The sequence below is a fragment of the Tinamus guttatus genome, unplaced genomic scaffold (genome assembly GCF_059628265.1).
Source record: "Tinamus guttatus ecotype Peru unplaced genomic scaffold, ASM5962826v1 Tinamus_guttatus_pri_ptg000565l, whole genome shotgun sequence".
Classification (NCBI taxonomy): domain Eukaryota; kingdom Metazoa; phylum Chordata; class Aves; order Tinamiformes; family Tinamidae; genus Tinamus; species Tinamus guttatus.
The window spans coordinates 333,642-341,330 of record NW_028289099.1 but is presented as its reverse complement, the minus strand read 5'-3'; the positions used below and the strand labels follow the sequence as shown (position 1 = coordinate 341,330).

General features: G+C 41.4%; 1 pseudogene; it reads left to right on the top strand.

Annotated features, from left to right (window-relative positions):
- The first annotated feature begins 5,943 nt into the window (after positions 1-5,943).
- On the top strand, positions 5,944-7,182 carry LOC148592539 (syncytin-2-like; annotated as a pseudogene).
- The last annotated feature ends 507 nt before the right edge of the window (positions 7,183-7,689 follow it).

Here is a 7,689-nt window from a genome sequence, read left to right as displayed (position 1 = left end):
TGAGTTCAATTGAATTATTTCACTTGAACTTGGGAAAATTAGTCCATTTTCCCACTTGAGCAAATTGGCATGTCAAAGACCTTGATACCTATTCTCACCAAGCAAACTGAAAGCAGGTGCTGGTAAAAATCTTTTCAAATGCTGTTATTCCTCTACTGTTTATAAAAGCATATGCTCAGACACTGAGCACAGTTTGCTCAGTTCTGTGTATAAATAGGCAGTTTTTCCATCATCTTTATTGCATGTCACACCTGTTCTGTAAATGTGAAACCTATGTATGTTCTCAGAAGCGACAACCTCGCTAGCAGCTACAATTGAGCTGTCCCAGCAATAGCCATCAAAGGCCAGTCTGGAACCAACCTGGCTCTTTATTTCGTGTTTATCAAATGACTGTTAACTGGAAGCTTAGAAATGAGCCCACAAGGGAAGTACAGGTGTAGCAGGAAGTGGAGAGCATTGCTACAAACTGCATGAGGATTCAGGTGAAAGCACTAATAGTATTTAAAAAAATCCAACAAATATACACGTACCTTAGACTTTTCTGCAAATGCCAACAGGAAGTTATTGCAGTTCATGCTCTACTGGCAGTACTGGATGCTCCACAGCTGAAGGAGTCCAGTCCTTGTCTTTTCCAGCCTATAAACTGTTAGGGACAACAGACATACAGAATTAAAAAGACTTTTCAGTCAACTTTCAGGACAATCTGTACAGCAAATTATTAGTTATTCACATTGAGGGGGGGCGGTGACAGCCAAAAAAATCAGGGGTCCCTTGATAAAAATGGTTTTGAGAGCAAAATTCGGTTCACATTTTCAATCAGAACAATGATGCAGCTGAGCCTAGGCTGCAGAAGATACGTGAACCAACCCATTGTCTCTCAAAACCCATGATAGGGGAGGGTAGCGTGAAAACTTCACACTAGCCTCTCCCAGACCTTACCTGTCTCCAGCCCCTGCCTGAAGCAAAGTGGAAAAAATTTAAACTAATCCATCAGAAATAAAAACAGAGATTACAATAGTCACTGAGCGGAACAAAGAAACCTGTGTCTTTACAAATAAGGGAACTACCCCACATTCTTTGGTGATCTGGACAAGGGAGTACATGCAGGGAGGTTGTGCTATGCATATGCCATTGGATGCAGCTGACCTCAGGGGAGAACAGGAGGGGGGCAAGGAGTTCAGTATAGGTGGGCCAGGAAGTTTGTAACTTCTGAGTACCTTGGCCAATGGGGAAAAGAAGAGAGCATTCCTCGGTCAGGAAATTGGGATAAAAGGAGGCTGTATCCTCTAGCAATTTGAGAGACCCCACAGGAGTATGCCCAGGTGGACTCTCCCTTTATTTGAATAAAGTTTTAGGACTCGTCTGTCTCTTTTGCGGACATTCAATTCTTAACAGTGCAATTTTCTGCACAGTCACTAAAAATCCCCACCTGATAAGCAATAGTATAAAAACCCCTAACAAAAGCAAAAAGAGGAGGGAAGACAACATCAGAACCCATCTAAGACTAGTTGACAGGCTGTTTCTCCCTTCCCTACCCCCTTGGGATGCTGTGTTGGGTGAGAGAGAAAACTCTGTTCGTGAACATATAGCTGTACATACTCTTTGTTAATATTGTATTTAGTAGCTACCCTGTTCTTGTATATGTATTTATATATGCTCTTTACTAATATCCAGCTTGTGCAGACAATCCCTATCCGCAGTATCTAAATAACTCAATTATTTTGGATTATTCTGTTGCTTCAATAAAGTTCGCTATTCAAGTCTCGCCAATAAGACTGAATTAGCCTTGGTTGTCAAGCAAATAATTCTGTTACAGTGTTATTTCGATAGTCGGCAATTGGACACGATAACGTGTTTGTAGACGTGAGATTGAGTGATAAGCAGTGAGGGGTAGTGTTAGCTGCACGGCGGCCCCTCAGGATTGCAGGTAGTGTTAGCTGCACGGAGGCCCAAATACTGTCCACTCTTTCACCTGGCTGGCGCTACAGCATGCCCCACTCGATCATGAGATGGAATTGGTGGCAGCGGTGGGATACTGTAGAGAATTGGATGTGGAAGAATATCGAGGAGATGATAGACGATGGGGCCTGGCCAGACTGTTCTAGGGCACGCTGATCTAACTATACTATACTCCATGCTCGGCTTATGGCCATGTCACGTACACCACACACACAGACTTCACTTGTTATCGTACATTGTACCACCTGACGCTTATGTGCTGTTTACCTGCTATTAGCACCAATGGAATTATAACACGGGATGATCAGGTGCTTAGTAGTTGTATAAGAGCATAGATTCCCCTTCCCCTCTGCTCCTCGCCATGGACCGGTGCTCAGCGGTGCCTGTAATCTCCCCATCGTTCTCTTCCTCCTGCGGGAATCTGGGGAGCCGCCGTGCAGAAGCGGAGGTAATAAAAGCCTTAATTTGACCAATGTATGACTTGTGTTTGTGTGCCTGCTCCTGATGGATGCTCAGGCAACTGCGTTGTTGCCCAGTCCTTACAGATACCAAATGAATACATCGCTGCAAAAGTTCGGATGTGCCCCTTCTGTGGAAGGGAAAGCTGAAAAATTTTGGAAGGATGATGTGAAGGTGTTGAAACATATTGAGCAATGTTCGGCTGTGCAGAAGGTTAAGGATAAGAAGGGAAATGGTGTAATTTGTGCTGTATTAGCTGCATGTTTGGAGTGTGCTCAGCAGCCTCCCCCATTTGCTATCATCTCAAAGGCCGAACTGACTACCTTACCATCCGAGAATGATGTGTTAAAAGCATCATTGGCTTTGGGGAGAGAGGCAGGGCAAAAATCAGGAGTCAGAATTAAACAACTGTTGAACAAATTAGTTGAGCTAAAATCCAAATTAGCCATAGCAAAATCTGAAAATGGTATTTTGAAATTGGAAAATAGAGAGTTGAAATCCGAGCTGTCTGTGTTAAGGTCTGAAAATGCAAAAGTAAAATCTGAGCTGGCCCTGTCAAAAGCTGAAAACAGTGAGGTGAAATTGGAGAGTAAAAGCTTGAAATCTTCCCTTGCACTGGAGAGAAACACATACTGTTCACTCTTTCACCTAGTCAGTGCTACAGTGTGCCCCACTCGATTACGCGGCAGTGTGCTAAACATTTGGTGTAGGTTGACTTTCCCAAAGTTGCACATCTTTCCTCCTATTGTTGCAATGAGACCACGAAACTCTGTAGAGTTAACCAGAATCAAGGGCAGAGAAAGGGGGGGATATGAAGACAGAATGTTCTAAAGTCAGTACAGTTGAGAATAACTAGTCCTAGTGGGGTGATAAGGGAAGCACAAACCCTCCAAAGAACTTGATGGCTCGACAAAACAAGGATGGCATTCAACTTAGGATGGCCGACAGCTCATTAAAGCTTGTTAGCATATTAACTTCCACTCCCCAACTGAATAATGAGATGGTAATAATATGATAACAAGGTTACATTAACGTACCATCCGTCCCTGTCCCCTCCACTCTCTAGTAATGCTGTAGAATTGGACTAGAACCTGTAATTAATAAATGTTTAAATCAGGGACTGTTGCGAGAATATCAGTCAAATGTAATTATCCGATTTTTACCTATCAAAAAGCCACACTCACAAGAATATTGCTTAGTACAATATCTAAGGGCTATCGATGAAATAGGCGTTAATGTATATCCAGTGGCACCTAACCCCTACACTCTGCTAATGACAATAATTGAGTCAAATGTCTATTTTACAGCCTTGGATTTAAAATATGGTTCCTTTTGTATCCCGAGCGAAGAACAAAGTCAGAAGTTGTTAGCTTTTGAATGGGAAAGCCCCCAACAGGACACTAAATGCAGCTGTGCTGGACCGTGTTTCATCAAGGATTCAATAGCCCTACTCTTTTTGGTAATGTTTTGGCTAAAGAACTGGAGTAGTGGCAAGGTAAGAAGCTTAATATTACCTTGTTACAGTATGTAGATGATATCTTGGTAGCAGACACGGTTGAAGAATGTAGAGAGGCCACCATTAGTTTATTGAACTTTTTGGGTCAGGTGGGATATCGAGTATCATAAAGGAAGGAATGACTTGTGCAGGAAAATGTGATCTGCCTTGGATAAGAAATATCTCAGGGAGAAAGAAAGCTGGGAGCAGAAAGGAAGGAGGTGATATGTCAAACTGCCCCCTCAAATCAAAGAAAGAACTTACAGAATTTTGGGGGATGCCCAGCTGATGTTGCCTATGGATACCTACTTTTGGATTAATGGACAAACCACTGTAAGAGGCTGTCTAAGGATTGGGAGAGTTATTGGAGTAGACGCGAGAATGATGGAAGGGGTTTGATGGACTAAATAATGGCTTTATGAGTGCTCCTGCCTTAGGTCTTCCTAATCTGACCAAACCTTTTGAACTTTATGTGCATGAGAGGGAACATCAGGTGCTGGGAGTGCTGGCACAAAGTTTGGGAGATTGGAAAAGACCAGTAGCTTACTTTTCAAAACAACTGGATAAGGTAAGCTCTGGATGGCCAGGATGCTTGAGGGCAGTGTCAGTGGTCATACTGTTAATATAAGAGGCACGAAAACTGACTTTGGGGCAGAAAATTACTGTTTATGTGCTGCATGCTGTCACGGCGGTACTGGAACAGAAAGGACACCATTGGCTGTGTCTGGGTAGGATACAATACCAAGCAGTACTGCTCAAACAAGAGGATACAACCATGAAGATCCGGTACTTTGAATCTAGCGTCATTGTTGTCTTTGCATAAAGAGGAAGAATTGGTACATGATTGCCTACAGACTATTGAACAGTTGTACTCCAGTCGCTCAGACCTGAGGCATACTCCCTTACAAGATCCCAAGGGGAGTTATTTACTCATGGAAGCAGTTTTGTAGAAAAAGGAGAACAGAAGGCCGGTTATGCAGTTGTTAACTTAGAAGAAGAAATAGAGGCAATATCTATATTGACTTGAAATATGCCTTTGGGGTAAAACATGCATATGGGGCAGTTTGGAAGGAAAGGGGATTGTTATCTCCACAAGGGAATCCCATAAAGTACAGCAGAGAGATTATGCTGCTACTTGAGGCAGTCAACAAACCCAAAGAGATAGCAGTCATGCACCGCAAGGCACACCAATCTGGACAAACCGATGTAATCAGAGGAAACAGGAAAGTGGATGAAGCTGCAAAAAGAGTCACATTGTCAACAACCATAGCCACCCTGGTTCCAGAGAGAATCTTAAAGATCAAAGCCCCCAAGTATACAGAAAAAGAGAAGAGATTGGCTGAATTATTGAAATGCAAAAAGACTGCTGATGGATGGTGGCCAACCCCAGTTGGACAAGGTGTTGTGACCCCACCGATAATGAAGGAAGTGATGGAACGTACCCATAAAAGCACACACATGGAAATTGAAACAGGGATGAGATATGCAGTGGGCATCAATATGGTACTGATTGCTAAATGCTACACAACGTTGTGAAATCTGCACCAAGAATAATCCTAAAATTCAAAGGAAACCTCCTCCTGGGGAGGTAAAGAGAGGTTTTAGACCTGGGGATTACTGGCAGGTTGATTTTTCTGAATTACCTAATTGTCATGGATATAAGCATTTATTGGCAATGGTTGACACATTTTCAGGGTGACCCGAGGCCTTCTCATGTTGCACCAAGAAGGCAAGGGAGGTGGTAACTGTTGTTAAAAGAAATTATACCAAGATTTGGGGTATTAGAGTAACTCCTAGGGTTAGTGAAAAGGTTAGTCCATTTGAAGTTTTGTATGGGAAACCTTACACTGTAAATTTGACTGGGAAAGACAACCAAATGCATATTCTCTCCACAGGCACATCCAATTGAGAACACCCATGCTTTTGGACTCACCTGTACACTCATTTAAGCCAGATCTGGTGTATCTACCTGGAAAGAAGAGCTGCCAACAGAAAAGTGGAAAGGACCTTATCTTGTGCTTTTAACTAACATGGCTGCAAAGGTGAAAGGTGTTAACTTCTGGATCCACTACACGCAGGTGAAGATAGCAGACTTATTAGCAACTCAGGAAGCTGAGCAAACTCAGCCTTTGAAACTGAAACTACGTAGATATTAATGAACTGTACTTAAACTGATATTGAATCTGAATCAGTTTTATGTTTAGACTGTAGTTAAGGGTAGATTTTTCTTTGATTCTTGTATAGAAACAATAAGATTTTAAAAGCCAGGTGTGAGAAAAATGTTATGGTTCATTTTCCTCATTTGCCTAAGATCGAAATTCCAGGGGAACAATGGAGACCCGTGGAAGTATAATACTCTTTTAGGGATGAGTGAGAAATCAATTAAAGCAGTTAACCAGATGGACTGCTGGGCATGCACCCACTTTCCAGAACATTCCAATAAGGGAAATCCTTATTGGGCATACCAATTCCATTTAACGTGTCCTGTAATAATTTGTGGGAAAAGCCAAAATTCACAAAGGGAAATGAAACCGAACTTCAAGATTGGGATGCAAAGAACCCAGACTTTTCAGATGTTAAGTGTGCAACAGTGAACAATTCTGGGTTGCCTGGTAACATTTTAGTGGGGCATTATCCATAATGTAGATGGTCAATGCAATTACAAAAGAGAAGAACAAGACAGTTACTGGAATGTTCCGAAAGGATCTGCATGGTACTGGATATGTGGGGATAAAGCATGGAGGGCCTTGCCCCCTAGATGATTAGGAATACGTGCCTTGGATGCAGTAATTCCTAACATTACAGTGTTTTTTTTAAATGAATAATAAAGATCAAGAATTATGGTTGAGAAGAAACAAGAGAAGCAACCCCTTGGCAAAAGACAACACTTTAGTAAGAAGACCTACAAAGTTTCATTCTTTTGCCAGGTGGTTCCTTCCCTGGTTAGGAGTAAGTGAACTGGAAAAAGCTTTGGTAAGCGGTGTGTCTACAGTGATGGAATATATAAGTAATTAAATTTCTGATGCCATTATTGCCTTACAAGAAGTTGTTTATGAAATTGCTAAAATAGCAATTCAAAACAGAGTGGCTCTGGATATGTTGTTGGCCTCACAAGGAGGAGTATGCACAGTAATTAACACTAGCTGCTGTGTGTATATATAGATCAAAGCAGGAGGATTTCTACTGACTTGAATGAAATTTGGAAACAGACTAGGATATTGCATGAAATTCAGAAGGACAATACGCCTTTTGGACATGGAAATGGTTAAATTCCTGGTTCCCCAATCTAAGTTCATGGGTCAAAAAGCATTTAGTAATTTTAGGAATCGTTTTATTAGTCTTTGTACGCATATATGTAGTACTTCAATATATTTTTTATTGTTGTAGAAAATACAAAAAAATTAATAACTGTAGGAATTCCAAAAGGATGAGACTAATGAAAATACTCATATAAATCTCAAAGAGGGGAATAATGTTTTAGAATGAATTATGTTGCAGGATGATTCATCTTGTGTAAAACTAAGTAGAACAGATGTCCTCTGTATCTTGGTAGGCTAAGCTGGGATAGCAGTAGAACAAATATTTAGCATTATCGGTAGAGCAGACAGTTAGCTCTTTAACCAAGGACAACCTGGAGCTGCTCATTAAAATCAGAATGTTTTTAACACTGCAAATTTGGCAAGAAACCCAAGGTCGATGTACCCTTAAGTGAAGTGCCTTCATCATAATACTAAAAATTACGCCTATGGGTCAAAAAGACCTTTGGCCAGGTGAAG